The 15,869-nt window shown below is 41.8% G+C and overlaps 1 long non-coding RNA gene and 3 other non-coding genes across 4 annotated transcripts; 3 read left to right on the top strand and 1 right to left on the bottom strand.

Annotated features, from left to right (window-relative positions):
- Positions 1-1,004: 1,004 nt before the first annotated feature.
- Positions 1,005-1,195, top strand: LOC132897003 (U2 spliceosomal RNA). The gene has a single exon (XR_009656214.1). It is a non-coding gene; the product is annotated as a U2 spliceosomal RNA (small nuclear RNA).
- On the top strand, positions 1,021-8,652 carry LOC132888719 (uncharacterized). Its single transcript, XR_009654964.1, has 3 exons — positions 1,021-1,300; positions 6,126-6,700; positions 6,873-8,652. It is a non-coding gene; the product is annotated as an uncharacterized LOC132888719 (long non-coding RNA).
- LOC132898550 (U1 spliceosomal RNA) lies at positions 2,183-2,345 on the top strand. The gene has a single exon (XR_009656552.1). It is a non-coding gene; the product is annotated as a U1 spliceosomal RNA (small nuclear RNA).
- Positions 8,653-10,333: 1,681 nt separating the features above from the next.
- Positions 10,334-10,496, bottom strand: LOC132898831 (U1 spliceosomal RNA). The gene has a single exon (XR_009656588.1). It is a non-coding gene; the product is annotated as a U1 spliceosomal RNA (small nuclear RNA).
- Between the last annotated feature and the right edge of the window lie 5,373 nt (positions 10,497-15,869).

Raw genomic sequence — 15,869 nt, 5'->3', positions numbered from 1 at the left:
CCAACAAGGGAGCCAGAAAGGTGATGGTGCGAACTGTTGACTCTGATGTGGTCATCTTGCCAGTGGCTGTCTTTCAGAAAGTCAGTCTTGAAGAAATGTGGATTGCCTTTGGAGCTGGTAGCAATTTCTGTTATATAGCCATTCACAAGGTGGCTGCTGCACTGGGTCCTTCCACTTGTCCCGCACTTCTAGCATTTCATTCTTTCACCGGCTGCGACACAACTTCCTCATTCTGTGGTCGTGGTAAAAAGACTGCCTGGGATACATGGCATGTATATCCAGAGATTACAGAGGCTTTCCATGAAATGTTGCAGATGCCACAAAAGTTGAGTGATCTTTCTTTGTCTACACTGGAACGTTTTGTCGTGCTTATGTATGACAGAACAAGTGCATGCTTAGATGTGAATGAGGCAAGGAAGCATCTTTTCACCCAGAGGTCAAGATCACTGGAAAACATCCCCCCTACACAAGATGCTTTGAGGCAACACATAAAAAGAGCAATGTACCAGGCTAATATATGGAACTTGGGGCAGACAAATAAAGGTTTCTTCTGCTCACGTAAAATGGCTGCTTTACTGTGACCTGCAGTACCACATTTGGCCACTGGGAGGCAACTTATTTTAATCTCAGATATTTTCAACTTGTTAAATGGGTATTGTTTAATACAGTTCATTTTAAAACGTTTAAATACATTTTGTTTATTTATTTAGAAAAGGCTGTAAGATATTTTGTAGTCCACATGAGGTTGTATCCTTCTGATTGGTCAGTTTGTGAACTCATTCTCATTTCCATTTCCTCCTCCTCTTAAGTGCACAGACTTTTAAAGCTGTTAATTTGTGTGTTTCTGTTGCCTCTGCTTTGTTGTCGTTGAGGTTTTGGGCTGTTTACATGCTAATGATGCGGTTTTTATATTTAATTAACTGTTTAGTGACTAAAGCAGTATCTTCCGTCCTCGAGTGTTGTGTAGTGAAGGATGTCCCTCCTGGTCGGTCCTTAGCTTCAGTATCGCTTCTCGGCCTTTTGGCTAAGATCAAGTGTAGTATCTGTTCTTATCAGTTTAATATCTGATACGTCCTCTATCCGGGGACCATATATTAAATTGATTTTTGGAACAGGGAGATGGAATAGGAGCTTGCTCCGTCCACTCCACGCATTGACTCAGTATTGCAGTACTTCTGAGAACGGTGCACCTCCTTTATACAGTAGAAGAGCAGAAAAAAAATCCGTTCGTGGATGACTAGTGATCAGGATATTTGCGTGGAAAATATGAAGATACTGCATACATCTTTGAAAAGTTTATGTAAGTTGTCAATGTTGTTTTGATTTTGTTGCGCGTAGTGATTAAGTAAAGCTGCTGCTACTTTTTTGCGTAAACCACTGGGGTTGGTGTTTAATGTTATTTAATATGTGGATGAGAAAAGAATCAGGCTCTCCGTCCTGTGGAGAAATGCTTATTTTCTCTTGGATTAACTGTTGTGACTTTAAAAAAGAGCAACACTTTATTGAAAAAGTGCAAATGTACAAACCGATATGGCGAAGTCATGTTATCCTATTAAATATAGGGAAGAATAGAGAAATTATCAAAGGGAACACTGATAGAAATCTCGTAGCAACAACTTATAATACAAAATTTAAAATTGGGTATGAAATGCTGCAGTTAAAGATGTCCATGGATAGAAGGGGGGGAAAGGAAAACAAGTAAACAAGCAAAAAAGCTAAATTAAAAAAAAACATGCCTCCAAGGGGAAACAGGTTTACCTCTGTTATCTAATTCGGTGGGTAATTTTTTAAGATATACAATCTCTCTGCTTTTGTGCGTTTTACAGTTTTTAAGGATCTTAAGTAGAATTTAAATTCTTTCAAGAAAGAAACAAATTTGGGGGATGATTTTAGGATTCTATTCTTGTGTATCAAAAACTTTGAATTACATTCCTATAGAGTTAATCATTTTTGTTTTGCAAGATCATACTAAATGTTGTATTGTCTCTCGCAACAGAACCTAGAAATGAAGAGACTGTGTTTTACCTCTTGTGAACGGAGTGAACTGCTTCCGGAGCTACTTCCGGAAAGCGTGGCTCTCATTACATAGTCAGGAGCAGTGCATCTTGGGTAGTGTTTCCCTCACCATGATGGTGAAGAGTGTGTGTGGTGGTGGCGGCGCTCCGCAGTGGGTTGTGAACTCATACTTACCTGGCAGGGGAGATACCATGATCAAGAAGGTGGTTCACCCAGGGCGAGGCTCAGCCATTGCACTCCGGCTGTCTGACCCCTGCGAATTCCCCAAATGTGGGAATCTCGACTGCATAATTTGTGGTAGTGGGGGACTGCGTTCGCGCTCTCCCGTGATTTCACTGTATAAAAATAGATAACGGATTTCCTACTGATGGTTTTATGGCTTGTTTTTAGAGTGTTCTATTACGGAATAATCTTTCGAAACTACTTTTTTTCTTTGCCGCTGGTGTGTCTTATTGTTAACATGTGGAGTTTATTTTTATAGCGCTTTTAGCAATAGATATTGTTGTTAAGCAATTTTATAGAGTTTGAACCTTAAAAATATGAGCTGATTTTGTTAGGATGAGTAAGCCTGTAGTGATGGTGGCAAGGAAGAACTTCCTCAGAAGACATGAAGTAACCTCGAGAGGAACCTGACTCAAAAGGGAACCCATCCTCCTTTAGGCACCAACACATAGCAATGAACATTAATACTTCTGGGACATTTTTTTTTTTCTTTAAACAGATCAAAAACACCCAGGACGAAGTTTCAGTTACCAATTTTTTGATGTAAAATTGATGTATTCAGATTCATGATGTGTTTTGTCTGATCGCTTGTGTTTTCTTAAAATAATGGTATACGTTTTACAAATTCTGCTAGGGTACAGTATGTCAACTTATGAGCATAACTGTACTCCCAATATTGCATTCATCATTCCACAACTCAGTTACTATAGAATTGACCACTTTATTGAATAAAGTGCATGAAAGAAAAAACACCCCAGTACAATCAATGAACATGAAGAATGAAGTCATGAAAAAAAACTTGATTTGTCCAATGAGATGTAATTATTTAGATTCTTCCCTCCAGCTCATCTTACTGAATAAATTACTGACAACGCCACAGCACCATAGTTTATCACTGAACATGATTAAGAATGAAATGTCAAAAGTGAAAACTATTTACATGCCATATTTACAGATTTATTATTTACAGTTCATCCCTCCAACTTGTCCACGCCATAGGTGTTCATAGTTGTTGTACACTGTGTTGTCCAGACCGTTTGAGGACATTTTTACAAGTCAGAAACCTTTTTTTTCCCATTTATTTATTTTTTATAAATGTCCCTGGTTTGGTTGGGCAGAGTTTGCAGACAGGAAGATTTTGCATCCACAACAGTTTGGCTCCTACTCCTGAGGGGACCGTGTTTGCTAAAGAAGGCAACTGGACTTAGTTGAAATTCTTGAAGACATTTCACCTTGCATCCGAAAGGCTTCTTCAGTTCTGAGTGGGGAGTTCCAGGTATTTATCCTTTAGTGGATCAAAAGCACCCTTAAGGAGAGTCGCTGAAGTCCCCACTCATCAGACAGAACTGAAGAAGCCTTTCAGATGAGGGGTGAAATGTCTTCAAGAATTTCAAGCAAGTCCAGTTGCCTTCTTTAGCAACCACGGTTTACTATGGCCTGGATGACTGAGAACCTTCATAGACATATTCCTGAGAGGTGCTCTTTCAGCTTATGCTTGTACTGCGTAGCTCTTGGCAGGTTGACGGATTGCCACTACTGTGAGATATGCTAATAGTCCGAGGAGCAGGCATTATGGGCACAGTTAGAGGAACCAATGTAGGTGGATCAGCAAACCCAGGGGTTGCTTAGCTAGCGGGTGTTATGGGCCATATGGAAGAACCAGCAATCTCAGGGATTGATACAGAGAGAGAGCATTGGTTTGGTTATGCTAGAGAGGACTTTTCTCACTGGTGGTTGCAGTAGTACAGTTGGTAGTGGTGAGGCTGAGATAGTGGCATCATGATGTCTGTCCTTCCCTTCAACAACTTTTCTCTTCCGTGCTGGCTGTGAGCACATATTTCATCGGGGGTAGTCTGGTGGAGGGAAGACTGCTGGCTGATGTAGTGCTAGAGACAGGTCTGCAGCTGAGATGGAGGTTAGCTTTGTGATGATGGATGGCTGTTTAGTTGCGTGGAGGTTGAGGCTCCTCTCTTGGTAACAGATGAAGTCCTGCATGGTCTTGATGTTGATTTTTGGTAGAGGAATGGCTGCTTTGTACAGGACTGGATTCTCTTGTACACCTTCAAAATGGTGATCTTCTCAGGACTGGTGTGAGCCTCTTGAGGTGAGTGCAACCACAACAGTTTCATCAGCATATTCATCAGTCTGTTGTGCTGAGCACTGATGTCCTGGTGTGCTGGCACATAGCTCTTGGCCATCTTCAGCCTCTGTACTACAGCAGCGTCAACAAGATCATCTCTTTTCGTGTGGCAGTAGAGGGTGTTGCCACGCCCTCTTGTCTTTATACCCCGCATTCTAGACATTTCGACTTCCATATCTTTGTATTTCGCTAACTTTTCAAATTCTTTCGTTGACACGTTTCTGTCTAATGGAATGGTGATATCAGTCAGGATACATTGTTTGGTGCTGTGGTCTTTGATGGTGATATCAGGCCTGTTGTTACTTAAGGCTCTGTCATTTATGATTGGTGTGTCCCAAAGAATCGTGACCATGTTGTTTTCTTCCACTGTTTTTGGTTGATGTTCATACCAGCTTTCTTTAGTTTCAATATTGTAGTGTTTGAGGATATTTTGATGGATATAGGCAGCAACATTATTATGCCTAGTTATGTACTCCGTTTTAGCCAACGCTGGATATCCTGAAATAATATGATCAACTGTCTCTTGAAAAGAGCCACATACTCTGCACATAGGATCTGCGCCATCATTTACGATGTGGTGGTGGTAAACACACGTTGGCAGGCTTTGATCCTGTGCTGCTACAATAAATCCTTCTGTTTCTGATTTTAATCCTGAGCTTCTTAGCCATTCATGCGTCCTTCTAATAGCTGCATCTGGTTTCTGCGTTCTCTGTGGAAATTGCCCGTGTAATGGTTTTTCTATCCATTTTTCTTCAAGTTTCGACAGTCCAGCTCTTTTTGCTTTTGTTCACTCGTTTCTTGCTTTCACATTGATGTTGAGTGAGTCACCTCGGGGCTAGAGGCTTATACCCAAGTGCGATCTGAACTTAACAGCCTCTTTCACAACCGAGTATAATTTCTTCTTCTGATGCTGTTTATAAATCAGTTGCATTAAGTTGTCAGTACTGGGTTCAAGGTACACTTGGAGGCCGATCGTCGTTGTCTTGTACTTATTTATTTATTTTTATTTTCATAAATTTTTTTCCAAAAGTTGCTGCAATTGTTTTATTCTAATTCCATAACTATAGTACCAATATAGTTGAATATCAATTATAATAAGTCTTCAAAAATAATCCGTTGATGTTCACCAAGTGTCAGCTTTATTTTCCACTTCAGCCATTCAGTTACAATCCACGACTATCCAGGTCTAACGTGGGGACCGGCATGTATTACGTGCATGGCGTGTAAGCACCTCTTAACATCGGATGGCACTTTATCGTGAACACAGCATAAGGAAGGAGGTAAACCGGACTAGCATGATCATTGGCAATCTCCACATGGAACTACACAGCAAATTCCTCAGTGTTGAATTAACACTTTCAGAGTTAATTTGGGTCCAGTTGAACCTACATAAACACTCTGGGTGTTAATTCAACACTGGGGATTTTGCTGTGTACTCTGGCAGTTATGCACTGGACGCTTGTGTGGACGGGGAGTGGAGTATGTCCGAATGTAGAACATTCGCATGGCAGCGCGCTGTCGCTGCCACATGGGGATAAGAAAAAAATTAAACAAAAGACCACATTTTCAAGATTGATAAGTCTTTTTATTGGTGTAGCGGCAACTTTTCCAGCCGTGTTGGCAATACTGTGGGCGTAGCGGTAAGGAAACATTTCATATCAGCCCGATACACTGAAAAGGCCTAGTTAGAACCCTACATTCCTATCAGTGTTGTAATAACTATTTTGTATGAATTCCTTTATACCAGGTGTTGTCACGCCACTCCAGCCCAGCAGGACATTTCAGCTCCTCAGCAGCAAGGTGGAGCCAGAATGTTTCCTGAACCCCGAGTGTGACTCTCCACACATGGTGTTTCAGCTGTGCTCTGGAAATGTAGCGGCAGCCAGCATCCTCTTTGACATGGACTTTAGCATTGCCGGGTCCTTGACTCTGACGGCCTTGATGAGTGGCTCCAGGTCCGCACGGCTGTAGGCCATCACTGCCCCAGCCAGCGCAGACTTGAACACAGTCTACTTGGAGTGTGACTGTGCAGATAGCTTCGTTAAACCAGTGGCTCATGTCCAGACACACAACCATCCCATTGTCCACCCAAGGCTGGAACAAAGTCTCCACTGCTGTCGGGCCCTGTCCATGGCAACAACCACAGTCCATGTACAGGACTGGTTTTGGGGATTGGTTGATTGTCCAGCTGAAACTGTTCCGTGACTCCACGGCACATCGGTTCCAGCTTCTTGGTGGACTCCTCGCAGGTCAGCACAAAAACTACTTGGGAGTGCTCATTTCCGATGCTGGTGAACCACTTGGCTGAGCATTTACCCTCAGGTTTGTCTAATGAGATAACCTTCGTTAGATTCTATTGATGGGTTTTTACAAAAAAGTAAAAAAAAAAATCATCTTCTAACAATGTGAAAAATAGTTCAGTTTAAAGCTGAATAAAAATCATACTGCAACATGTCATCATACAGTAAGATGTTATGTTTTGATCCACATGCAGTACTTTGTTGATGGAATCCATTTTCAGCACCGCGCCAAAAGTGGAGAGGATCTTGCTCTGGTAATCCTGCACGTTGTTGGCCTTCACCAGTAGGAGGGCGTGGCACAGAGGGAAGCTCTCTTGGAGGAGGTGGAGCCTGGAACGTGTGCCCTAATGCAGAGGCGATCCCTCTGGATTCCTCTACGGTCATGAGTGTGGTATATAGTTTCATATGTTAGAGGTACTCCTCAACGTGATTCTTCTGTATTTGCCGCCATACCTTGACCATAGTGTTCCCTTGGGTCTAGTTTCTCAGAAGGTGCATGACATTCTTATCCACACCATGCCTGTGAGCAGGGTCACCATCGATATGTTGAGGTTGAGTTGGGCCACTACTTTAAAGTTTACTAAAAGCACACACATGATGTTCAGGAATACTCATTTGCTGGTGAGGATGTCAGGGAACATGGCTTGATGAACCTTGCTAATTTGCAATAAAATAGTGGGGTCCCACACAAGCCACTGATGCATTGTGCAATCTCCTCTGCTCCGGGCTGCTTTATTTACACGGTCCCCAGCACAAGACCTTGGTGAGCATTGTGTACCAGTTGGACAGGCCACAGATGTTATGTACCTGAAGTACATACAGTGGGATTAAAACAAATAATCAACTGCAGCGGATGACTTTCTATGCTCCTTTTTTTTCCCCTTGCGTGTTTACATACATAGTAATAACGATTCAACTGTAATGTAATAACCAGCATGCACAAAGTGAGTTATACTCAGTGGTGGTAGCCAGACTTAGAGAAGTGCACGTTCTGTCCTGTACCCACACACATCACATCGACACTTCAGGGAGCACCTCCACACTCCAATGGGGCACCACACAAAGAGCGGCTCCAAAAAAAAAAAAAAAAAAAGAGCTGCAGAGTTGGCAGAGCACCCCCGACATAGCCAGGAAACTCTGGCGAGTAAAACCACATGTGGGCTTCTTTAATCACCTGGCGCCTCTTGAACAGACCGGCATTGTCCTTGTATGTTTAAACATGACTGAACAACCCTCTTTCAGTGTCCTCTGAGCCAGGAAACACAAAACCAATTTTAAACTAGAAGGGCACTTGGTAGAGTGCATACCTCCCCCAAGCTATAGACCCTTTTCAGTCACGTGACCTTCGTAAACGCGACCACCATTTTGGACATGTAGTGGACTTCGGCTCGAATCAGTTTGAATGCGAGGAAGGCGACAAACGAAAAACATAAAAGAAAAAGGAGCGAGATGCAGAAAACACCTTCACTATCCAGCGACGTAGGGCATTTACAGGGCAAGCAGAGGGAGAGGTATTTGCAAAAATTAAGGTTAGCAGGCTTAGAGAACGATGTTTACCTGCTTCCACCAGGATTGTTCACTGACGTACGCTCCGGCTTGCTCCCCCTCAAATTAAGCAGCGCGCTCCGCTCATTTATGAAAATAAATAAATGGAGAAAAAAAGGTTTCTGCCTTGTAAAAATGTCCTCAAACGGTCTGGACAACACAGTGTACAACAACTATGAACACCTATGGCGTGGACAAGTTGGAGGGATGAACTGTAAATAATAAATCTGTAAATATGGCATGTAAATAGTTTTCACTTTTGACATTTCATTCTTAATCATGTTCAGTGATAAACTATGGTGCTGTGGCATTGTCAGTAATTTATTCAGTAAGCTGAGCTGGAGGGAAGAATCTAAATAATTGCATCTCATTGGACAAATCAAGTTTTTTTTTTTCATTACTTCATTCTTCATGTTCATTGATTGTAGTGTGGTGTTTTTTCTTACGTGCACTTTATTCAATAAAGTGGTCAATTCTATAGTAACTGAGTTGTGGAATGATGAATGCAATATTGGGAGTACAGTTATGCTCATAAGTTGACATACCCTAGCAGAATTTGTAAAACGTGTACCATTATTTTAAGAAAACACAAGCGATCAGACAAAACACATCATGAATCTGAATACAACATCAATTAAGAACTGACGTATACAGTGACGTAATGACATGTCATCCCTTAGCACTGCGAGCTATGGAAAAGCAAACTGGTTCTCAGCTGGCTCGCAAGTTGAACGAGTTGTGAACCAGCACCAGCCCTGGAACTGATTTGGTGGAAAAGGGATAGACCCCCACCTCTGTTCAGTGATGGCCATTCCAGATTGACAAAAATGGCTTCTTTAACTCCTCGCTCATATCAGCGATCCTCTCTGGCTAAAATGCATTCGTTGCAATCCTGAAACAACCTGCTCTTTCACAGAATATCAAAAACAGCACAATTCAGAAACAACTCCATCATCTGCCCTTATACAGCAGACAACAGTTCCTCAGGCCAGGACTCTGCTGTCTAACTTCATCTTAACAACAAAGGACACTCATTTCAGGATTGCAACATACGCATTTTAGCCAGAGAGGATCATTGGTATGAGCGAGGAGTTACAGGAGGACAGAGAGAACCAGCAATCCATTGATCACCGTAAGTTCACATCCAGCCCCCAGTGACCCACACCAACAGGATGACTCAACGACACCTTAGACGAGCTTTTCATCCATGAGAGGATAAATACCTGATACTCCCTCACATTGTTCACACTCACATATTTTTACTTGATAAGATATCTGAGAATCAGTGGGTTGCAATCTAGAACTAGGTTTAATAGTCTCAGAATTCTACACTGTCCTATCCGATAAAGGTGAAAAAAGCCCCAAAAAATCTAAAACAAAAAAAAAAATCTCAGAATTGGTGTCTTGTATTCTTCTAATAGGAAATGCGACATCGTTTCAACTATTTTCAAGATATTTTCAATTGCTAAGATAGCATTTTTAGCAGTGCTCCCACTGCCAACCCTTTATCCCAAAACAATAGAACATTTTTTTTTTGATGGCCAGTTAATTGTCCAAATCAATGAAGCAGATGCAAGCTTTTGTGCTTGATACATTCCTAAGCCTAAAAAGAATCACCTTAAGTGACCAAAACGGTTCGTCACAATGGGTAATGTATTTTCACATATTCTAGCACAATTCTAAAACCGCTTTTAACATCTTCACTGAACTTTTTAAAAAATAACGGATAAATGATGACATACGTACTACATAAACGTTATTGTAGCCGAACTTGTGGTGAATACAAAAAAAGTCATATGACACAGAAAATACTGCTTAAATTCGTTCAAATTAAAAATAAAGCATACTAAAATCATAAGACTGCCAGAAAATACAGTCAGACGCAAAGTGTTAATGCTCGATGTCATAGCAGTTATTAAGATGCTTACGATGTATTATTGTATCTAAATAGACTTCATTAGCTACAATTGATAACAGCTCAAACAACGCACATTATTAACCCAATTCGTTAATGATTCGTAATTCTAGTTAAACGAAAGACAAACATTAACGTACTACTCTCGCAGTCCATCAGGTGTAATTGAATTGTCTGTCTTTATTACAGTGAAATCAGGGGAGAGCGCGAACGCAGTCCCCCACTACCACAAATTATGCAGTCGAGATTCCTACATTTGGGGAATTCGCAGGGGTCAGACAGCCGGAGTGCAATGGCTGAGCCTCGCCCTGGGTGAACCACCTTCTTGATCATGGTATCTCCCCTGCCAGGTAAGTATGAGTTCACATCCCGCTGCGGAGCGCCGTCACCACCACACACACTCTTCACCATCATGGTGAGGGAAACACTACCCAAGATGCACTGCTTCTGACCATATAAGGAGAGCCCACACTTTTACGGAAATGGTTCCTTAATCCGACTTGACTCAGTTCACAACAGTTATGCTGCGTTCATGTGCTATGGGAATTATGGTAAATACCAAACGCCAGGGGCGATTCTAGCATCTGATCTTTGGGGGTGCTTAGCCCCCAGAGCTGACAGAGACACCTGGCTTGAACGACAGTGTTTCCACGTTTATTCCGCATTTAAACTAGACAAGAAGACTAGACTAGACAAGACTAGACTTATGCAATGTTTTAACAGAAGCTGACCCAATAAACTATGATATCTACACATTTACAGCCACTGACACAAATATTTACGTTATATTTTTAACTAAACAAGACCTACTACTGCATTTGTAATGTTGGAGCTATTCATTTTGAACAGTGGTAATTGTTAATTAATGTGTTATTGTGTATTGTGTAATAATAGTGTGTATTATTATGATTTTACATTAGTTTACATTAGTTTATATTTTTTGTTATATTTTGGTAGTGTTCTTTTGAAAATGTAGGCTATATCCAAACCACACTCACTGTCCCCCCAGACAATGACCAGGGTTTGGATTTGTGAATGATAAGCAAACGTAAACGCTATGTTACATTAAATAAAACTGAGTAACACACGGTGGTCTAGCACCGTAGCACTTGTACAGCTCTGCACAAAAGTATCTCGATATGGATGATAAATGTCGTTTTTATCATTCTATTCATAGACCAAGGAACATCAATATTGCATTACGCATATTATTGTGTTGTGTTTAACAACTGTAACTCCAGTCCGTACCTTCACATCTCGCTATGCCAGTAATACTCAGGTGCTACTTCGAGTTCCTCATCGGCGTGGAATCCAGTTAAAAAAAAAACCCACCATGTCGTAGCAAGCACTCGCGCAGACAGGCAACCCAATCAGAGGGGACGCAAGGAGGAGAGGTATTTTACTGCTCATAGAACTATCACGTAACAGGTGAATTCAAGAACACACACACGCCCGCACACATTCATTGCGCAGTGCGCAAGGGCACTTATTTCTGAAAATTACGTCCAAAAGCAGTGTTTTTGAAGGTGCTGAGCTAGGGGGTGCTGAGCTCGTTTTTGGGGGTGCTTGAGCGCCCCCCAAAATAGGCTAAACACGCCCCTGCCAAACGCCGACATGGAAAGCACACACGAATGCTGCGTTCATGTGCTATGGGAATTATGGTAAATACCAAACGCCGACATGGAAAACACACATGAACGCCCCCTCTTGTGGTATTTTCCACTGGGCAACTCGTAGAAAATTTTGATACACGAGTTGCCGAGATGAGATGAACTTTAACCTTTTCAACATGGCGGCGAGCGGTACAAGACACTTGAATGCTAAGCATTGTACGCTACTAAAGTTTTTTTTTTACTAGTACTAGTGGGTAGTTTTTGGTGTCTATGCAATGTTGCGTCATTAACAAGTGTAATATAATACATTAGAAATCCGTTTCCTTTAAAAATGCGTTGTTATGGTTTGTTTTTACCTATCCAGAGCAGACGCTATTGCTAACGATAGCTAACTAACTATTGCTAACTTGAATCTGGTCCACCATCTTTAATTTGTCAACCACAACAAAAGCATGTGAACACAACACACTGGTAAATACCACTTCCCAACTGGAAAATATCATCTTCCCAGAGCACATGAATGCAGGGGAACGCCCCCTCTTGTGGTATTTTCCACTGGGCAACTCGTAAAAAATTTTGATACACGAGTTGCCGAGATAGGTGGTGTAGTGGTTAGCGCTGTCGCCTCACAGCAAGAAGGTCCTGGGTTCGAGCCCCGGGGCCGGCGAGGGCCTTTCTGTGTGGAGTTTGCATGTTCTCCCCGTGTCCGCGTGGGTTTCCTCTGGGTGCTCCGGTTTCCCCCACAGTCCAAAGACATGCAGGTTAGGTTAACTGGTGACTCTAAATTGAGCGTAGGTGTGAATGTGAGTGTGAATGGTTGTCTGTGTCTATGTGTCAGCCCTGTGATGACCTGGCGACTTGTCCAGGGTGTACCCCGCCTTTCGCCCGTAGTCAGCTGGGATAGGCTCCAGTTTGCCTGCGACCCTGTAGAACAGGATAAAGCGGCTAGAGATAATGAGATGAGTTGCCGAGATGAGATGAACTTTAACCTTTTGAACATGGCGGCGAGCGGTACAAGACACTTGAATGTTAAGCATTGTACGCTACTAAAGTTTTTTTTTTACTAGTACTAGCGGGTAGTTTTTTGTGTCTATGCAATGTTGCGTCATTAACAAGTGTAATATAATACGTTAGAAATCCGTTTCCTTTAAAAATGTGTTATGGTTTGTTTTTACCTATCCAGAGCAGACGCTATTGCTAACGATAGCTAACTAACTATTGCTAACTTGAATCTGGTCCACCATCTTTAATTTGTCAACAACAACAAAAGCATGTGAACACAACACACTGGTAAATACCACTTCCCAACTGGAAAATATCATCTTCCCATAGCACATGAACGCAGCATTAATCCAGGCGAAGGGAAGCGTTTCTCCACATAATCGCTCAGTTCACAACAGTTAAAACAAAGTCTCATCATTTCTAGATTCTATTTAAAGAGACAATGTAACATTTGGTATGATCTTACAAAATAAAAAATGATAAACTCTTTAGTAATGTAATTCTATCTCTGGCTAAGTTTTATACACGGTGGTGCTTGAAAGTTTATGAACCCTTTAGAATTTTCTATATTTCTCCATAAATATGACCTAAAACATAATCAGATTTTCACACAAGTCCTAAAAGTAGATAAAGAGAATCCGGTTAAACAAATGAGACAAAATTATTATACTTGGTCATTTATTTATTTATTGAGGAAAATGATCCAATATTACATATCTGTGAGTGGCAAAAGTATGTGAACCTCTAGGATTAGCAGTTAATTTGAAGGTGAAATTAGAGTCAGGTGTTTTCAATCAATGGGATGACAATCAGGTGTGAGTGGGCACCCTGTTTTATTTAAAGAACAGGGATCTATCACAGTCTGATCTTCACAATACATGTTTGTAGAAGTGTGTCATGGTACGAACAAAGGAGAGTTCTGAGGATCTCAAGAAAAAGCATTGTTGATGCTTCTAAAGCTGGAAAAGGTTACAAAACCATTTCTACAGAGTTTAGGCTCCACTAATCTACAGTCAGACAGATTGTGTACAAATGAAGGAAATTCAAGACCATTGTTACTCTCCCCAGGAGTGTTCGACCAACAAAGATCACTCCAAGAGCAAGGCGTGGAATAGTTAGTGAGGTTACAAAGGACCCCAGGATAATTTCTAAGCAACTGAAGGCCTCTCTCATATTGGCTAATGTTAAATGTTCATGAGTCCACCATCAGCAGAATACTGAACAACAATGGTGTACATGGCAGGGTTGCAAGGAGAAAGCCACTGCTCTCCAAAAAGAACATTGCTGCTCATTGCGGTTTGCTAAAGATCACGTGGACAAGCCAGAAGGCTATTGGAAAAATGTTTTGTGGATGGATGAGACCAAAGTAGAACTTTTTGGGTTAACTGAGAAGCATTATGTTTAGAGAAAGGAAAACACTGCATTCCAGTAATCTGTGGTTGGTAGAAGAGAGCAACTGGACTTGCTTGAACAGTCTTGAAGACGTTTCGCCTCTCGTCCGAAAGGCATCATCAGTTCTGTCTGTCTCTGTTCAGTGATGGTCGTTCCAGACTGACAAAATTGAACGATCCTCTCTGGCTAAGATGTCTGCCAGTTTTCTGGAAGTCCTCTCATACTCCCGCACTAGTCGAAGGGAACTCATCCCAAAGTGTGTAGAAACATATCTGTGAAGATACTCAGTCATCCAGGTACATAGTAATCTGTGGTTGGTAGAAGAGAGCAACTGGACTTGCTTGAACAGTCTTGAAGACGTTTCGCCTCTCGTCCGAAAGGCATCATCAGTTCTGTCTGTCTCTGTTCAGTGATGGTCGTTCCAGACTGACAAAATTGAACGATCCTCTCTGGCTAAGATGTCTGCCAGTTTTCTGGAAGTCCTCTCATACTCCCGATGAGTTCTGAGGATGAGTTCCCTTCGACTAGTGCGGGAGTATGAGAGGACTTCCAGAAAACTGGCAGACATCTTAGCCAGAGAGGATCGTTCAATTTTGTCAGTCTGGAACGACCATCACTGAACAGAGACAGACAGAACTGATGATGCCTTTCGGACGAGAGGCGAAACGTCTTCAAGACTGTTCAAGCAAGTCCAGTTGCTCTCTTCTACCAACCACAGATTACTATGTACCTGGACGACTGAGTATCTTCACAGATATGTTTCTACACACTTTGGGATGAGTTCCCTTCGACTAGTGCGGGAGTATGAGAGGACTTCCAGAAAACTGGCAGACATCTTAGCCAGAGAGGATCGTTCAATTTTGTCAGTCTGGAACGACCATCACTGAACAGAGACAGACAGAACTGATGATGCCTTTCGGACGAGAGGCGAAACGTCTTCAAGACTGTTCAAGCAAGTCCAGTTGCTCTCTTCTACCAACCACAGATTACTATGTACCTGGACGACTGAGTATCTTCACAGATATACTGCATTCCAGTATAAGAACCTTATCCTATCTGTGAAACATGGTGGTGGTAGTATCATGGTTTGGGCCTGTTTTGCTGCATCTGGGCCAGGATGGTTTGCAATCATTGATGGAACAATGAATCCTGAATTATACCAGTGAATTCTAAAGGAAAATGTCAGGACATCTGCCCAAGAACTGAATCTCAAGAGAAGGTGGGTCATGCAGCAAGACAACAACCCTAAGCACACAAGTCGTTCTACCAAAGAATGGTTAAAGAAGAATAAAGTTAATGTTTTGGAATGGCCAAGTCAAAGTCCTGACCTTAATCCAATCGAAATGTTGTGGAAGGACCTGAAGCGAGCAGTTCGTGTGAGGAAATCCACCAACATCCCAGAGTTGAAGCTGTTCTGTATGGAGGAATGGGCTAAAATTCCTCCAAGCCGGTGTGCAGAACTGATAAACAGGTACCGGAAATGTTTAGTTGCAGTTATTGCTGCACAAGGGGGTCACACCAGATACTGAAAGCAAAGGTTCACATACTTTTGCCACTCACAAAACTGGGTTCTCTTTATCTACTTTTAGGACTTCTGTGAAAATATGATGTTTTAGGTCATATTTATGCAGAAATATAGAACATTCTTAAGGGTTCACGAACTTTCAAGCACCACTGTACATCTCACACACACATGATTTCATGTTTATTTTCTTTAACAAATT

This window comes from Neoarius graeffei, chromosome 1, assembly GCF_027579695.1.
Source record: "Neoarius graeffei isolate fNeoGra1 chromosome 1, fNeoGra1.pri, whole genome shotgun sequence".
Classification (NCBI taxonomy): Eukaryota; Metazoa; Chordata; class Actinopteri; order Siluriformes; family Ariidae; genus Neoarius; species Neoarius graeffei.
The sequence above is the reverse complement of the archived record's forward strand: the minus strand, read 5'-3'. Positions and strand labels throughout refer to the sequence as shown.